Genomic DNA, 19,334 nt, shown 5'->3' with positions numbered 1-19,334 from the left:
ATGTCCAAACCAGGGAACGATGTTAGTCCTTGCTGCGTAAGAAACCACTCCAAAACTTGGAGGCTTAAAATAAGAACAACTCCGATTTCTCTTGATTCTATAGGTTGGCTGGTTGTTTCCTCTGCTGGTTCCACCCAGGTTCACTCATGAGGCTGAGTTAGCTGGAGGACCATTTGTCCCGCAGAGTTCAAGGCGGCTTCATTCTTATTTCTGGCATTGGTGCTTGCCGTTCGGTGAAGCATCTTGTCTTTGTTTCGTGTCCCCTTTGATCTTCCAGTAGGCTAGACTGGCTTCCTTACACAGTGGTCTCGAGGCAGCACTCCAAGACAGCAAACTGGAGTCTGTAAGACCTCCCAGGTCCTAGCTTCAGATGTCACATTGTGTCACATATGCACATTCTTTTTATGAAAGCTTTTCGCAAGGCAAAGCAAGATTCAAAGGGATGGAAAATATTCTCCACCTCTTATGAGAGATGACAAGTATTTGTGGTCATGTTTTTCAAAGTACAGTACCAAATTAAAGTTGAAATTATTTTACAGTTAGTGTCTTTAGTAAGAATCTCCCCCTTCCCACTGCCCATACATGAGCACAAGCGTGCACACACACACACACACACTACACAGGAATTCTTTTATCAGTGATTCTCAACTGAGGTGATTTCATTCCCATCTTTCCCATGGGACATTTGGCAATGTCTAGAGACATTTTCGATTCTCTCATCTGATGGTAGGTTGCTACTAGAATCCAGTGGGTACAGGCCAGGAGTATTGCTAAAAGTCTCGTAATTCTCAGGACAGGTCCTGATAACAAAGAATTATCTGGTCCAAAGTACCAATAGTGCTGAGGTTGATTAACTCTGCCTTCTATGGAATATAATTCTAGCAAGTTGCCAGAGTAGAACTTAGGTCAAGAATAATACCTCAAGGTATTCTTTTTACCCAGTCTGAAATGATTTAAAATTTTGAAGGGATCATAAATTTCCTTTTGGATGTAAAGGGACTTTAGGCATTCTGCCTTTCTAACATTCATTATTTATGAACAAACCATTTTAGATAGAATATGAACCACTCAAACCCTTCTTTAAGATTCTAACTGAAAACAAAACTTAGATTTTTGAGACTTTGCCTTTTAGTTTTAACTTTCAACTCTCATTCTGGCTTCTAACCCAAACCTAGGGGATGTGTGTAGACACACACACACATACACACACACACACACACACACATGCACACACACTCAATGTCTTAGCTATTTCTGTAAGAAATCTTTTAAGGGCTTTCCCACATTGTTTTAAAGCTGAAAGTATGTATTAATGACCAAAGCCCTTGTCTCATTAACTCAAGGATAACAATTTACCTAGAACGCTGTGATCTCTCACACTGTATCTATAGATATGGGCTGATAGAAGTGATAAAACCTGCAGTGGATTCTCCGCCACACTGTCCTTAAGGAGGCTTAAATTTTCAAGCTTTCCCCTCCAGAACAAAGGAGAGTGCAATTTAACACAAAATGAGATAAATTGGTAATAACGCAAAACAAGTTAGAATTGCACACAACAAGAAATTGGACTTCCTTAGGGCAGAGAAAAATAAAAAGGCTGAAATGGAAACCATGGAGAGGTTCTGTGCTGAATTTTTAAATAAGAATTTAAAAACCAGAAGTGGGTGAGTGATGCGCCATAGCTCTGGTTCATACTCCAATTCCAGTTCTCCAGCTGCTCTTGGCCGGGACCGTCACCAAGTTTACTTATTCACCTTTCTCCCCCAAACACATCCCCTGAAGGTGTGATCACAGGTATCTCACCTTATCAGCAAGGAGGTACTCACACTTCCTCCCACGTGACAGAGGCTGTTTGTTTTTGCCCCTGCTCCAAAGCAGTGCTTACTAATGATGGTAGAGGGGTAGATATTTGAATGCCTTCACAGACATTTACTACACCAGCTCAGGCCTGAGCATTCTTGTGTAACTGAGAGCACGAGGGAGGGGTGGAGGGAGAGAGAGACACACACACAGAGGGAGACACAGAGAGACAGAGAGAGAGGAAATTCTCGTAAATTCAAGAATCCATTAAGATCAACAAAATAGTTCCCCTAATCTATGGATGACACCAAACTCACAGCTATAATTAAGATCACTTTAGTTGCCTCAACAACAGATTAATTCGTCTTTTCAGCTTAAGGGTTGATGTCATGAAAGCAATATTTTACTTGAGAGAAATTGCTGAAATCTGTTTGCTTAACAAAGCAATTATTGATAACTTGCAACGGCTTACTGCTGCCCAACTTATCAACTGGTTAGCAAAAGCAGTCTCACGTCTCAGTAGTGATGTGTGCTTCTGTTTCAGGGAAGACTGGCAAATAATATTTTTTCCTAGAGATAGATCAGAAGACAATGAGGCCTTAAACTATGAGATGTCCTATCTGCATAGCGTGGAGGGGTTACCCGAGTACTAACTAAACACACTGTGTGAGTTTTCTGCCTCAGGAATCTTGACCCTTGACCTTCGATCAATTTCTCACTTCAAAATAACAGTGATGGATAATGGAAACAGATGTCTTTGACTTGTGGTGTCACAGAAACAGTATCTTCTCCTTTCGAAACCTTGACATATAGGTATCATCCAAGGAGCAGATAAACGAACTCCTTATAAAGTGCTCTCAGAATGCAGACATTCCCTTTGCAACCACAACAGAGAAACAGAGGCATCCCAGGCAGGTCTTCGTCAGCCTTGAAGTAGCTGTTTTGTTTTTTCTTCTCCACACTCAGAAGTAGATAGCAGCTTCTGGTGACATTGGTTCATAACTTGAGTTCTCGAAATTATACAACACTAGTTCTGAAGTTATTACTGCACCTAATTCCCAAGGTATAACTACACCCAAATGACTCACAAGGAGAGCTGTGCCCTTCAAACCACTTTACGGCATTTCTTCCTTTAGATTGTGGCAGAGAGACTAGTGCAAAATTAAGACTCCTTTCCAACAGCCATGATAATACCACCTGACATTTATAGAGTGTTGCAGCTTTTCAAAGTCCATTGCATTTCAAATGCGTTGCGGAGAGAGGCAGTATAGTGTAATGGTCAAAACCTGGCTTTGGGGTCGAGGTGACACATATTTTCAGCAATGTAAAGGCTCAGTTTCTTGATCTGTAAAATATTAATATTAGCACCTAAGGTGCAGCATTATTATAAAGATTACATGTATGTAAATAACTTAGTCTTGTGGCTGCACCCTAGTTAGCATGCATAACTGATAGCTATTATTGGTACCACCGTAATGCAGGTGTCCTTTCCACCATTTATGTTTCATATATTTAGACCTTAAAATAGTCATTATAGATTTATTGCTAAAGCACAGAATTAAAAAAAAAAATCTACACCAGAACTGAAGTCCCTGGAAAATTGGCTCCACATTCCTGCAAGGGAGCACAAAGGAACGAGACAGGCATTAGGATCATCTATGACCAAATAAACCACATTCTCATTAAAAGCTCCTCCAAGATCATGGATTCCAGCTGACATCTTCTAAATCCTGTCTTCAAACATCAGAAACACTGGCTGAAAACATTGAAGTTATCAATTTTAAACTAGAGTCTAAAATTTGTAGAGTGCTGACAGAGCACCAACCAGTGCTCGAAAAGATAGACGATGCTTCCTATTTTTGTACTTCATGCCATCAGGAACACCTTCTTCAGGATCTTATTCTGAGGTGCTAATTCACTAAACAAACAGCACGCATTACCCCAGGCACCAAATCCTTCAGGACGCTCCCAAGTTGCCCATATTCCTTGGGAGAGTTTGGGGGCCACAGAAAGCCCAACAACTGTTTCAGAACCTGCCACCTGGCGTGCCAAAGAATTATGCACAAGAAAACCCTGGCGGGGAAAACGCAAGATGCTAAACTAAGCATCTTAAAGAATAGATGTGAAAGGACTTAAAAGCTTTAAACCACCCAGCAAAATTCAAATTAGAAATGGATAGGTAGTCACATAAAGGATTTGAATTAAAATACAGAAATAACATACTGAAGCCTGACATTCTGGGGTAGCAAACCCATTCACTGATTCTGAAATGGAACTCTATTCTGATACTCCACATCTCATAGAAGTCCCGAATGCCAAAATTGGAACTTAGACGTGTATAAACCAGGGGGAATCCTTTAAATGATAGGCTCTCCTTGAGCATTTAAAAATATGACAGATCTTAAAAATTGTATACATATGTATTTCATAGAAATGCATCAAATTTGTGGAAAATCTAAGCCAATGTTGCCCTGAGAGAGGGCAATCAAGGAGAGCAGAGGAATCTTGAACATGGGTGCTCAATCTATTTATAGGCTGGAAAGGGCAAAGAATGTCATACCTGGAGTGAATTTGCCTTTAGAACTTTGAACCATTTCCTTTTTGTTTTCTCCCAACCCTGGCCACAAGCGCTTTCTTTTCTTCACCTTTTAGCTTTTCATTGAGAAAACTTGAGAAAAAAGTGAGACTTCAAGAGGTTAGTTTGAAGGTTGTAAGTACGTCCATCCAATCTGTTTCAGAATACTCTGCCATTTTGCTATTCCACCCTTTCCTTCCCTTATGTCTATTACTATGGCTTTGGGTCTGGTGTTAAAATGTTAATGTGTGTGTGTGGGTGGGTGTATGTGTTCGATGGCTCTATTATTGGAGAATAATGTTCCTGAGATGGCATCACAGATGAGGTCATATTATTTAAGGAGTTGTGTTAATTATCTTGGTATGTTTTGCTTTAATAGAGATAAATATATTTATCCTCCAAGGTTTTCTTGACAACTATAACTTTCACTTAAGGTTTGCTTTTCTCTGACTCTTATATACCTTCTCTCCCCACCTCCGTAAACATGCACACACACACACACACACAAACACACACACACACGTGCACATACACACACACACACACACACACATTTTACAGTTCTGGAATGTCATTTTTTTTTCAGAGTCTTCTAAATCTTTTAACTCTTCTCACTCTTTCTTTCTCTTTAAAAAAATTTGTTTTTCTTTCTTTTCCCAGGACCTGTATGAACCCCACCTAGAGTGTCCCTCTAATCCTCTTGTTTATTGCTCTAGTCATGAAATGTAATTTATTCAGTAAGCTTGCTTTTTTCCCCCTCTGAGAATCTCAAAAAGGAAAAGTCATGAAAATTGCTTCTCTTGGTCAGCATTTCCACATGTCAAAGCTCTGATCAGGAAAGAGAAAAGAACCAATCTTTCTTTTACATGGGAATTGAATGATCTATACAAATTGGTTTGAAATTCGGGACAGAAAGAAGATTATTGGAATTTTTAAGTTTTTTTTTTCTTTTTTTCCTGAAAAGAACTGGTTCTTGAGGACATCATCTGGAACAGAGAGTGCATTATGATTTTTAAATAATTATGAAGGTGACCTGAGTAAACCTTTGATTCTAGAAAATTCCTTTTTAGAGTTACTGTAAATATTGACCAGTAGTTCATGAGTCGTGGGGATAGACCAGTTTTACAGGAGTCATTCACAAGTGCCTTAGTGAACAAATTGTGCTTCAGAAAGGACATGCGTGCCCTACAGGAGTTCAAACTATGGTATGCTGGGAATTCCAAGATGTCATCCGAATCTGAAAACACTATTGTGATGCAGTAATGCTGCCATCTGCATTTTGAGGGTCTATTTTTTGACAAGGAATCTGAGTTTTCTGGCAAGCAGGATGCACATCAGAGTACACAAGAGCCATGTCTTGGTGACTTCCGCCTGAGAGCACATGCACAGCTTCCTGTTTTGGTCTGATAGCTTCCCCTGGGCTTTCATAGATGCAAAATTACTCACAAAGAGATGGGTTGCCCGGGCGAAAAAGTAGGTGTCTTATTTTTGGAAAGCTTTATTTCATATTATCGTTGTCATCTTAGTCTACTAAACCTATTTCCTCTTATATTTTACACTGACACTTAAAATGTCATTTCAACCGCTTGTAGGAAATACTGTTTTTCCTCCTCTTTGGCCGATTCCTCTTGTTATCTATTTTCTTTTTTCTCTCTTGGTGCTGCTCTAATATTACCACTTGATTTGCTTACAATATGAATGACCAGCTAAAATGTCTTCTGATATACGTGGTTAATTCATTTGGCCAGCCATTTAAAAGTATTTGTGAGCCTTTCTTGAACATAACTTCCTTGAACTTCAGTTTTCCATTTGCAGAACTGGAATAATTTCTTCTTTCAAGAGATGTTGTGAGAATGTTTGTAAAGGGCTAGTCACGAGGGCTGGCATAGTGTGTTAAATTAATGCCACTTGAATAATTCTCCTTTTTTTCCCTTTATTTTTTCTTGTTATTATTGAGTGAAGTGTCAAATACAATTGTGAGGTTTGAGGTACAGTGTTTGGGAAGACGGTAAGCTGTCAACAGAAATACAGAACACACTGGCAAGGTCATACCTAAGAGACAATATAATGGGTTCTCTTTTGAACCTAATGAATTTGAGTAGAGCTGTTCTGAATGGAGTTGGCAATAAGGGGTCTGGAATTGAGGGGAGAAATCAGAAACGGAGCTTTGGATTTGAGCTGTGATGAACTGGTAAACCAGTTTTCCAAGGGGGCGGGGGGCGGAGGTCTGATAGGTGGTATTTGCTGATTTCCGTGCTGTGAATACGTCCAACATGGCCAGTTTCAAGTTACCAAACCAGTTTGCAAAATTCCTGAGTATTTACCAATCAGCTCTCTCCAGCTGGTGCCTGCCGGCTCTCATATTCTAGTAGATCTGAGTCATTTGCTGAAGCAGAGCAGGGGAGAGAGAAAAATCTTTTCTCATCTTGTACCAGGGCCTCTTGCCTGGAGGATAACAATGCATTTAAGTTCTTTTGCTATGGGTCCCCATTTCTGAGTGTCTCTCCGGGGCTCACACCTTTTTTCTGCTGTGGAATGGAAACACCTTACATCCACTGCTTTTAAAGAGGGCCTTCACAGCACAGTGGCTTATCCACTCTCTGGTTAACATAATACAGTTTCTTTATCCTTTTATAATACAGAGGCTGCTCTTTCCAGGGATATCCAGCAGGGACGTCAACCTGGAGGGGTTCAAGCATAGCCCTAACCTGTAGAAGGGCAACTAACTCTTCCCTCACTGCCTCAGACAGCATCCTACGCTGGGGTCCTGCCTCACTTAAGATTTCCCTTCTCCCTTGCTGGAGAAGAAAGGAACACTTTTCAAACTGAGTTTGTCATCTCTATCTCTCATCCAATCCCCCATCCAGTGTACAGGTCTGTGTTTGCATGAAGTGCAGGTGTAGACAGGGTTCAAGTCTCTTTCCATGGGTGTTGGAACAATGACAAACCATGGGATGAGGTTAAGCCCGTATTTAATGTAATTGAGCTGTCTGTGCCTATATGGACACTTTGTCAAAAGCACATGGGTACTGGGGCGCCTGGGTGGCTCAGTTGGTCAAGCATGCAACTTCGGCTCAGGACATGATCTCGCGGTTTCGAGCCTTGCATCGGGCTCTGTGCTGGCAGCTCAATTTGGAAAAAAAAAAAAAAGGAAAGCGCATGGGGACTAATTCTTAACCCATTGGCCAGCTAAAATGCTCCATTAAACATACATTTCCAGAAGTTTTTTGTCCCAAGAATAAGTATTTTTGCACAGATGTTTCTTTACAACATTATTTAGTATAAAACTAAACTCAAACAACCTATGTGCCCACATTTCTGTTTTATAATATGACATACCCATTGAAAATAACATTATATAGTCCTTAAAATTTCTTATGAAAATTTTTTATTCACGTGAAACATATTTACACCACAGTGAACTATTTGCCATTTTAAGTGTGTTAAAATAGTAAAGAGAAATCACTGGAAATAAATTTCTTTCTTTTTTTAATTTTTTTTAATGTTTATTTATTTTTGAGACAGAGAGAGACAGAGCATGAACAGGGGAGGGGCAGAGAGAGAGGGAGACACAGAATCGGAAGCAGGCTCCAGGCTCTGAGCGGTCAGCAGAGCCCGATGCGGGGCTCGAACTCACGGACCGTGAGATCGTGACCTGAGCCGAAGTCGGACGCTTAACTGACTGAGCCACCCAGGCGCCTCATGGAAATACATTTCTCAAACTACTTACTGATTTTCTTTTGGTGGTCAGATTATGAGTGGTTTCCTTCTTCTTCACTATGGGCTTATGAACTTTTTCAAAATTTCTGCGCAACGAGCAAAAAAATCTCTCTCTTTTTTTTTTTTTAGTTTATTTATTTATTTTGAAAGAGAGGGTGAGCAGGGGAGGGACAGAGAGAAAGGTAGAGAGAGGATTCCAAGCAGGCTCCCTGCTGCCAGTGCAGACCCCAACGCGAGGCTTGAACTCACAAAACCATGAGATCGTGACCTGAGCCGAAACCAATAGTTGGATGCTCAATCGACTGAGCCACCCAGATGCCTTGCAAAAATGTCTTTAACAAAAATTTCTTAGGGCTCCAGAAACTGCACTCGTGTTCTGATACCTTTGGTTTATCCAGTCCAATTTTTTAAAGTTAAAAGTCCATTTGAAGTCCACATTCAAATTTTTTCTAAAACACATAAGACATATGTCTTGTGTCATAAAACCGAGGTCTTTCAGTCATGTTTTGTAGTAGTGTTACTTCTTTGGTTATTTCTTTCTACACTTCAAGAAAGGAGGGTAGATAAAAAAAAAAAAAAAAAAATAGGAGCCTAAGTTTTCTTCCCTGCGAAGCCCTTTTAATTTGTAGGTAATTCAGATCTTCAAACCTTCAAAAAGATGCATTTCAATATTCTTGAGTTGTATTTTCCCAACATTTTATTATGGAAAATTTCAAGTGTCCAAGAAAGGTGGAAGGAATGTTGCAGTGGATACTCATAAATCTACCAGCTAGATACTGTAGTTAACATTTTAATATATTTGCTTTACCACATATCTATTTGTCCACCCATCAGTCCATGTTATTTTTTGATATGTATCAGAGTAAGTAGCAGACATGAAGACATTTCACTGTTAAATACTACATCATGCATATCTTTAGCTACAATTCATTATCTTTTACATTTCTTGTCTTTCATGGTAACATTTATATGCAATGGAATGTACAAATCTTTTTTTTAATTAAAATTTTTTTTAACATTTATTTATTTTTAAAAAAAATTTTTTCAACGTTTATTTTATTTTTGGGACAGAGAGAGACAGAGCATGAACGGGGGAGGGGCAGAGAGAGAGGGAGACACAGAATAGGAACCAGGCTCCAAGCCATCAGCCCAGAGCCTGACGCGGGGCTCGAACTCACGGACCGCGAGATCGTGACCTGGCTGAAGTCGGACGCTTAACCGACTGCGCCACCCAGGCGCCCCAACATTTATTTATTTTTGAGAGACAGAGAGAAACAGGGCATGAGCGGGGGAAGGGCAGAGAGAGAGAAGGAGACACAGAATCTGAAGCAGGCTCCAGGCCCTGAGCTGTCAGCACAGAGCCCGAGGTGGGACTCAAACCCACAAACCGCAAGATCATGACCTGAGCCGAAGTCGGATGCCCAACCGACTGAGCCACCCAGGTGCCCCAAATGTATAAATCTTAAATGATCATTCAGTGAGTTTTGACAAAACATATACTTGTGTCGCCCAAATTCCCAGGAAATTCCCCCATGCTCCTTCTCAGTAATCCAGGCACTGACCCTCCCAGAGTTGACCATTGCTTCTATTTGATTCTATTAAATAATTCTTTTTCCAAGTCTAGAACTTCATATTAATGGAATCATATACCACATAGTCTTTTGTGTCTGGCTACCTTCACTGAGCATAATGTTTTGGAGATTCACCTCTGTTGTGTTTCTTGTACAAGACTTTTTGTAGACATCTGTTTTTATTTCTTTTGGGTAAATACCTAGGGATAAAATTGCTGTATTATAAAGCGGTATACATTTAGTTTTATAAGAAACTGCTCAACCTTTTCCTAAAGAGGTTGTACCATTTTATATTCCCGCCTACAATTAATGAGAGTCTCATTTGCTCCATATTCTTGGCAACACTTGGCATTATCTGTACAGTCAGTCTTTTTTACTTTTATGTTTTCACATTTTTGTCCTTCTCATGGGTGCATAGTATTAACTTGTAATTTTAAATGTGTAAACACTTGGTCGGTTTCTTTGTTGTCCAAGTGGGAAAAAAGGCAACAGCCAAGTTTTGCTCCAAGAGACCCAGCCTCACTGAGTCTACAGAATATTGAAATTGGCACAGTTCCAGCATTTTGTAAGAATAGATTTTTCTCCCATGGGGAGCTCTCTTTTCTCAACACTTGAAAGGTATTTACTATAGGCTCCCTTTATAATTATCTGCAACATGATGGTTGGTCCTCTCCTCCCAAAGCCCTTCTCTTCTGCTTCTCCTATGTCTCATTCTCCTTGGACCACATGTAGGGATTACAGAGTTGCTTCATATATTCCAGATATCTCTGTTAGGTGACTTGTCACATGTAGACATTTGTGTCCATCCATGTCTCATCTCTCCTCTTAAGCTATAAACATTTTGAAGGAAGGACAATATTTAATTTACCTTAGCACAGTCCCCTGCATACGGGTGTGTGCTCACTGGACATTTATTGAACGGGTGATTGAATGGGAGGTGATGGAGTAGTTTTGAGCACAGGCCCTGGGGTCAGACTCCACTACCTATGAGCTGTGTGATCTCAAGAAGGTTACTGATCCTCTCTGAGCCTCAGTTTCCATCCAAAAACAAAAAACAAACAAACAAACAAACAAAAAAACAGTGAGGACAATGAGAATACTTACTTTGCTGAACCCAAGTGGCAATTAATGAGGTAATTTTTTAAAAGTGCCTAAAGGGGCGCCTGGGTGACTCAGTTGCTTAAACTTCTGACTTCAGCTCAAGGCATGATATCACGATTTGTGGGTTCGAGCCCCACATCAGGTTCTGTGCTCACAGCTTAGAGCCTGCAGCCTATTTCCGATTCTGTGTCTCATTCTCTCTCTGCCCCTCCCCCGCTCATGCTCTGTCTCTCTCTCTCTCTCTCAAAAATAAACACTAAACATTAAAAAAATTAAAAAAAAATAAAAGTGCCTAGAAAAATGTTTAAAATGAAGTAAATATATATAAATAAAATGAGGCTCTTAAATACAACATCATAGGAAAAAAACTGGCTTTCTAAACCTATATCCATCCTGTGATATAAAAAAATTTCCTTAAAAAACCACAACACAAAAACAAACCAACAACAAACAATTGCAAGCATTTAACCCAAACTAATTCTTCAAGTACTCTAGTCATGTGATTCCAGAATTTGGTGAACAGTCTATTTACCTGCTGTAATTCTGTAACCTTTGATCACATGCCTTTCACCCTTTAGACTAGGCATGTTCGTAGCATTTAAAAAATAAAATCTTGGGTCTTACATTGTCTTTCTTAAAGTACCTTAATCAGAGGTCTGCAATATTGGGGATGAAAACTTTATTCCCCTGTTCCTTTTAAAATTTTTTTTTTAACGTTTATTTATTTTTGAGACAGAGAGAGACAGAGCATGAACGGGGGAGGGTCACAGAGAGAGGGAGACACAGAATCTGAAACAGGCTCCAGGCTCTGAGCTGTCAGCACAGAGCCCGACGCGGGGCTCGAACTCACGGACTGTGAGATCATGACCTGAGCTGAAGTCGGACGCTTAACAGACTGAGCCACCCAGGCACCCCAAGTACATTTTAAATCTAACCACTAAATCTTTAAAAATTTTTTTAAATATTTATTTATTTTTGAGAGAAAGACACAGAGTGTGAGCGGAAGAGGGGCAGAGAGAGAGAGGGAGACGCAGAATCAGAAGCAGGCTACAGGCTCTGAGCTGTCAGCACAGAGCCCGACGCGGGGCTCGAACTCACGGACCGCGAGATCATGACCTGAGCCGAAGTTGGCTGCTTAACCGACTGAGCCACCCAGGCGCCCCTCCCCTGTTCCTTTTAATTTTTTTTTTCAACGTTTATTTATTTTTGGGACAGAGAGAGACAGAGCATGAACGGGGGAGAGGCAGAGAGAGAGGGAGACACAGAATCGGAAACAGGCTCCAGGCTCCGAGCCATCAGCCCAGAGCCCGACGCGGGGCTGGAACTCACGGACCGCGAGATCGCGACCTGGCTGAAGTCGGACGCTTAACCGACTGCGCCACCCAGGCGCCCCTCCCCTGTTCCTTTTAAAGAGAAGGACAATTAAATCCTTAATGGTCCCAAATATCATTTAACTTATGTTCCATTGAATTGCTTTACATAAGAAAAGAATGCATCTTTAACAATAAAGGAAACAGGAAGCATTGATATTAACAATAGTTATGGTCGATAGGACCTACATCTTCTGAAAAGTCATGCTATACAACCTTTAAAGAAGGCTTAGGGAGGGACGCCTGAGAGGCTCAGTCGGTTGAGCGTCTGATTCTTGATTTCGGCTCAGGTCATGATTCCAGGCTTGTAGAATTGAGCCCTGTGTTGGGCTTGTGCTGAGTGTGGAACCTGCTTGAGATTCTCTCTCTCTCCATCTGCCCCTGCCCTGCTTGCACACTCCCTGTCTCTCTCTTAAATAGAAAAAAGTTGTTTTAAAATGATTAAGAAAGAAAGAAAGAAAGGACTTAGGGATTTTTCTACTGTAGGGACTTGAAAAGAGAAACATGGAAGGGTCCTGAGAGCAACTTCCTGAAGAGGAAAAGGCTAGACGATTTCCCAGAATCTACAGTACCATACCAGTGATGGTATGACTATCTTTTTCTTCACTGGGCTGGATTCCGTGAGGAAACATTTTATTTTCTGGAGTCAGAATGCATGTGTTCGTCTCCATACAACACGAAGAAAACATGCCGGTAAAATCAAAAGAGAGCATTGACCACTGTGACCTGTTAACATGTTTCTCTGCCTCTCTTCGGATGAAAGATTTCAAATCTCATCATCAATGTGGCGAGAAGTATTGAATTGGAAAACACTAATATTGTCTTTCCAGATCGATTCATCCTCGGTTTGTCACATCAGAGCAAGAGAGGAGATATTAATGGTCACCTTGGCTGTTTTCTCGTGACCTCCAACATGCCTCACATTTTAAATTGAATCTGGATCGGGGTGTCTGGGAGCAGGGAGTGGAGATCCACAGGGTGCGGAGTAAAGTAAAGGCTAGATGTGTCCCCTTGGTATTAAAAGAAGGCTTTGCAAGCAAAAAAAGAAACGGTGTTTGGTAAAAATGAGTGCCGCTTCCCCCTGCTTCGGTATCCGCTTGCTTTCACAATGGCCGCAGTGTTTTTCTTTACCAGGTAGGTGGCCTCTCCATGTATCGATGAGGCGCTGCGTGAAAATGTGCCTCCTTATGTCGGAGGGAAATTTGCTTTCACTTCTTTCCCCGGCTCTCTGTGCCTCCCTTTGTTCTAATCATACACGTGAGGAGAAAAGCCAGTGATGGCAGCAACCATTTTCTTCTCCAGCCACTTTTTGGAGTTAATAATTCACACGGATCTTTTACAAACTCTCATTTTATTCTTAGAAATGGCCTTATTGCTAACAGTCTGCTCTCCAGTTGTACTTTATCAAGCAGCAGATCTGTTGTAAAATGTGATGACTGGATTTCATCTGTTTTGCCACCCCCTAAGAATTCATTGCCCACAGTGCTTCGACTGCTGTTATAAGAGACGGTTTAATTTTTGTGGTACATTGATTGATAACTGGGCTCCCTGGTAACATGGCCTTCCTTGAATAGGACCGCTGTTTTCTAGGTCTCAGATACCCTGAAGATGCTACATAACTCCCTGTATGAAACAAATCTTCCACACCCTAATAGTAATATCCCGAATCCCCAAGTGAACAGATCGCACATGCAATTGCCTATCGGTATCTTTATGCCTGCAGGTGACACAGATATGGGAAGGAAAGTCCCCCAGGTCTCAGATGTGATGGAATCAGAGACACAGAAAGACAAACAAACAAAACGGGAAGACTTGCCACGATTCCGAAAAGTTGTCTAAATTGGTCTCTATCGAGTAATAAAATCACAGGTACTTCTTCACTCCTTGACTAATTTTCTGTTGCTTTCAGGTGAACGATGTAGAATCCCTGCTATGTACCTTCAAATTAAAAAAAAAAATAATAATAACAACAAAAGAGAGGCGAGAAAGAGTTTGCAGAGAGGAGAATTGTAAAAATCAGAAAAACAAAGGGCAGGAGGATTGGGCTGAAGGTTTGGAATCACCAAGCTGTGGGACCCATGTTATCATCAATTTATGAAAACATCATTTAAAAAAAATTCACGTCATTCTCTTTGATATGTCAAGGTCAAGAGACTTCATGTTTGCATATACGTCGAAGAAGGGGACAATGATATAGGTTCTAATAAAATCAGGTGGGGGGGAGGTGGTGATTGGTATAATTTCAGCAGGTAATTTCATACAAAACAACTTCTTAGCAGCCTACCATGCCTAATGATTTGAGTGAAATTCATTTCTTCCCAATTAGTGCATGCCTAATGCGCACGGGAGCAATGTTAAAGTTGGAAGGTCACGAGTTCCAGCCCAACATTTTACGTTGCTTTGGTAATGATCAGGCATGCTCCTCCTGTGGCCATTCTTGTATTCATTCCCAGAGCAACTCTTATTGGTCTTATCTTCTTCTTATTTCGGGTAAGTGAGAAGGGTTAGATAAAACGATCTCTGTATTTATTGAGCATTGTTTATTCATTCCACAAATATTCATTGAACACCCACTGGGCTTCTGGCACTAGAAGCTGGGGATTCTGTAGTTTTCTTTATAAAACAGAAAAAAAAAAAAAAACTTCTGCTTCCTGGATCTTATATTTTAGTGAGGGAGACAGTAAACCAGATATGTAAGTAAAGTAAATGTCACGTTTGATAGTGAGAAGGTCTAATAATAAATAAAGAACAGAAGGAGAGGAAGTTTTAGATAGAATAGGTGAGGGTAGCCTCACTGAAAAAGTGGTTTTAAGTAAAGACCTGAAGAAAGCAGAATTAGCCATGTAGATATCTGAGTGATGAGTAATCTAGTCAAAAAAGCAAGCACAAAGGCCATGGGACTAAGGCATGCCTGACATTTTTGTGGGGAAAAGCAAAGCAAAGAGACTGGGATTACTAGAGTGGAATAGACGAGGGGAGCGTTATAGGAGATGACGTCACAGAGGTAATGAAGACCAGACCATGGAGGACCTTATAAATCATAGAAAGGAATTGGGATTTGATTTGAGTCTCATGGGAAGCCATTAAAGGGCTTTGTGCAGATGACTGAGACGATCCTTTTTTTTTTTAATGTTTATTCATTTTTGAGAGAGAGAGAGTCAGAGCCTGAGCAGGGAAGGGGCAGAGAGAGAGAGGGAGACACGGAATCCGAAGCAGGCTCCAGGCTCTGAGTTGTCAGGGCAGAACCCGCCATGGGGCTCAAGCTCAAGAACCGGGAGATCATGACCTGAGCCCAAGTCAGACGCTTAACCAACTGAGCCACCCAGGCACCCTGAGATGATCCTTTTGATAGAATCACTCTGGATGTTATGTTGACTGAGAACCCGTGGAAGCGGTGCAAGGATATATGGAGGGAGATCAGTTAGAAGGCTACTGAAATTATCCAAACGTGACTGGATTAGGGTGATGGTAGCTGGGGGCAGTAAGCAGTCTAGTTCTGGGTATACTTTGAAGGTGAAGACAGTAGGATTGGATGATGGCTTTCAGAGTAAGAGTAGAGTTAAGAATGCCACCATGATATTGATCTGAATTACTGGTAGAAGGGAGATTCAGTGAAGATGGGGAAGATTGGAGAAGGAGGTTAGTGTGTGTGTGTGTGTGTGTGTGTGTGTGTGTGTGCATGTGCATAAAGATTCTGATTTTGGCCATACTAAGAGAAATATATCTATTAGATATCCCAGTGAAGTTAGCAAATAAGCAGTTGGACATGTGGAGAGAGAGAGGCCCAAGCTGGGGATAGAAATATGAAGATCACCAGCATAGAGATGGCATTTAAAGATCTCTTGAGACGGGATGAGATCATTTAGGTCACTTCTTAAGTTCAGGGAGATAAGGAGAAATCAGCCAATGAAGCTGAGAAGGAATGGTGAAAAAAAGTATGAGGTTCTGGAAGCCGAGAGAAGAATGTGTTTCAAGGCAGAAATAGTGATCGGATGTGTCAACTGTTCCTGAAAGGCCTAATAAAATGGGAGTCATCAGGTAGGATTAGCCATTGCATTGAACAAAATACAGTTCATCAGTGACTTTGAGAAGAACTTAATTCTGCTCGGCTCAAGCTCTAAATACACCTCATCAACCTCTATGGATTAAGTAAGAAGATGGGTTCAGATGTAAACAACTTGTTCAAAAGCAAGCTGGAATGGGAGAACAAGATATTGAGGAAGAAAGTTCTAAATTCCTTACCAGTCACACCTTACAAACAAAAGTGTGGAAATGATGTGATATTGAAGACAAACAACTAAGCAAAGAAACAAACACATGGAACATCACCCAGGTAGGATTACCATAGGTACTAGGCTTCAATAGAAACCATGACAACGGGGGAAAGAGGCCTTGTAGGGACTCTGTATGTATGTGTGTGTGCTCTGCTTTCTCAATGTATTTGTCATGCTGTGGCCTTGGCAAAAGCAAGAGCTAGGGAAAAATAAACAAGGGATTCCTTATCTTTTGGAAAAAAACCCCAAAACTAGTCTAATGTAAGTGGTTAAAAATCCTCTCCGTAGTTCTCGATTTAAATGTAAAGATTCAATTGAAAAATACGCGGGATTGCAGTCGTGGCGGTGGAATTGGTAGAAAAGTGTAGTTACGCTGTGGAGTGGGACGTGGGGATAAGCTGGGCCAAAACAAGAGCACATCCCTTTGCCTTGTAGAGAGTCTCAAAGTCAGTCTGATTGGAATGAGAACTGGGAAAAGGGCAGAGAGATGGGAGGGGGTACCTTCGCCCAGGAAACACAGGAAACATATGAAGAATGGTGATGGTACCACTTTCCATATTTGGAATTGCATTATTTTGGCAGCCTCAACTAATTGACGTATAGTTTTTAAAAAGAAAGCTGCCCCAAAGCTCTTGGACTGTAGGCCAGCCCTCGTGCTGCCTAGCAGGACAGAGGGGGACATTAAACACACTGATTTCTACTGGTCCTCTGCGTGTCCCTTAATGTAGGGACAACGGATTTACTCAGTAAGTGCTGACAAATCCAGGAGTCAGGTGCAAGGGGGAGAGGAGAAACAAAGCTGAGAGATGATGACCCATGAGAGAAACAAAGAACTTAACTTTAGCTCCTTAAATAAGCCCCTCAGGAGCAGTGAGATACATTACACTCCCATCCTTGGTGGTCTTGCGCTTTTAAACCTCTGCATCTAGGCTTTTAACCAGTCAGGCTGACAGGCTCCCACAGCTCACATGCAATGACTCCGGGTGCGGGCTGGCAGTCGCCTTAGTTGCTTGAGTGCTCGTCATTGTCCTCGCCCTGAATCTGCCTCTGTGCGACCACCAACCGGCTCTTCTCTTTCCACTCCAGCTCCAGAGTGTGTCTGTGCCTGCCTCTCAGGGAGCTGGGTCTCATATCTCCTTTTCCAGGGAGACTCTGGTGAGAGGCCTTGTTCCAACCTCTCAAGAAGCCTCTGGTCCTAGCTTTCTTGCAAGGAAGGGGAAGAGATTAGACAAGTTGAGACCACATTTTCCTCATGCAGAACATAATTAAGTCCACGGGCTGGGAAGTGTTTCCTTCCCTGAAGGCTCAGGAGTACAGACACAAGGTGAAGGGTATAGGAAAGCAATTTCTAAAGGATGAATACTGCTGAATTATTTTGGAATGGCCATGCCACCTGCTGAACATCTCCTTTATTTCTGGTAATTCACTAAATAATTCACCATGTGCTACAGTTCGTCTACAGTGTGGTGAGTTAAGACAGTTGCCCTGTTTGGAAATTTTTTCCTGTTTGGGAACATATGTCCGTCCACCTGAGTGGAAATCACTTTTAGCGTCCTGGAACTGAGGTAGTCAAACAGTTTGCACTCTAAAGAAGTGAGAATGAGAATTATTTTAGGTCCATAATGGTTTTAGGTCGGCATCCCAGAAGCAGATCCGGAGATGAGGATTTGTATACAGGTGATTTATTTAAGGACGTGCCCCCAGGAGAAGCCAGTGAGGGAATGGGAGACTCAGGACAGGAAAAGGGAAGAAGTCAAACAACGTGTGTGTTTCAGGCCCAGCCCCTAAGCGGGAGCTTCAGCCTGATCCCAGAGGAAAGCCCTAGAGTGGAAGTTGATTTGTGTACCGCAAGGCAACTGGAAGGAGGCTGGGCGTTTATACCCTTGCATCATCAGTCCCTGCTGAGGCCAACCTGAGGGCCACGTAAACTCCCAGTACTTCTGTTCCAACAGCCCCAGGCTGATTCTCTAAAGGAGAGTCATATGCTGGGGGTCATTGGAAGTAAAAGCCACCAGAGCAGGAAGGAATGCACAGAAATGGCCAAAGGAATTCAAGAGGATTTGGGTGGGGACACTGCAGTGCCTGCCACATCATAAACATTCATGGAGCCCTGGCTGGTGCCAGGAAGCTTTCTTTTCATGTAGTGTATCATTCCATTCTCACCCTTTCTCTGTGCATCATCTCTATTTTACATACCAAGGGACTGACGTGTCAGGTAACTTGTAAGAATGTCCAACAAAGGTAAATGACAGAGCCAAGTCTCAAATCCTGTTCTATCTAAAGACGAAGCCCACAGTTCCTTTTCTCTCTTATATTCCTTTCTGGTCACTTACTATTTATTTATTTATTTATTTATTTATTACAATTATTATTTATCCTCCTATCATATTCCAATACTCCGTTTGATTATCTTCCTTGACCCAAAGTGTGGGGTTCAGCTCAGGAAGAGCTGGGAGAATTTGGGATAGGACAAATAGCAAAAAGAGACATGACGAAATAGTTTATAACCAAGGAACATTACAGCAAGTGAGTGAGGATAACTCTGTGTCCAGAGGAAAGTAGGAGATCTGATAATGATCTTCAACTTGACGAAAGGGTTTAACGCTGAATAGACTGACCGGCTGTGCTCAAATACCTACAGAGTAGAATAGAAAAGAAACCTCCTTGCTTTTATAGTGGGAGGATTTTCGGTTGAGTTTTGGGAAGTGTGCTCCCTTGTCTTAATGGCTGTTGGGCACTAGAGTGAAATCCCGTAAACTCATATTGGAAAGAAAAGAAAAAGAGAAGACAAGCAAAGAGAGATGTGTAAGCTCAGCCTGCTACACTGTGCAAATGTATGAGATGTTACCTTGAACACAGCTGCTTTGCACCTGCAACCTTCCACAGAGGAGGAACTGTGAATTTAAAAAAAAAAAAAAAAAAA

General features: G+C 41.5%; 1 long non-coding RNA gene across 1 annotated transcript in view; it reads left to right on the top strand.

The window, feature by feature from the left end:
• The first annotated feature begins 5,812 nt into the window (after window positions 1-5,812).
• Window positions 5,813-19,334, top strand: part of LOC115524101 — a 59,230-nt gene continuing 45,708 nt past the window's right edge. The window contains exons 1-2 of the long non-coding RNA XR_003971945.1: window positions 5,813-5,848; window positions 13,861-14,006. This is a non-coding gene — a long non-coding RNA (uncharacterized LOC115524101). The remainder of the gene's footprint in view (window positions 5,849-13,860; window positions 14,007-19,334) is intronic.

The sequence above is a fragment of the Lynx canadensis genome, chromosome C2, assembly GCF_007474595.2.
Source record: "Lynx canadensis isolate LIC74 chromosome C2, mLynCan4.pri.v2, whole genome shotgun sequence".
Lineage (NCBI taxonomy): Eukaryota > Metazoa > Chordata > Mammalia > Carnivora > Felidae > Lynx > Lynx canadensis.
The sequence above is the reverse complement of the archived record's forward strand: the minus strand, read 5'-3'. Positions and strand labels throughout refer to the sequence as shown.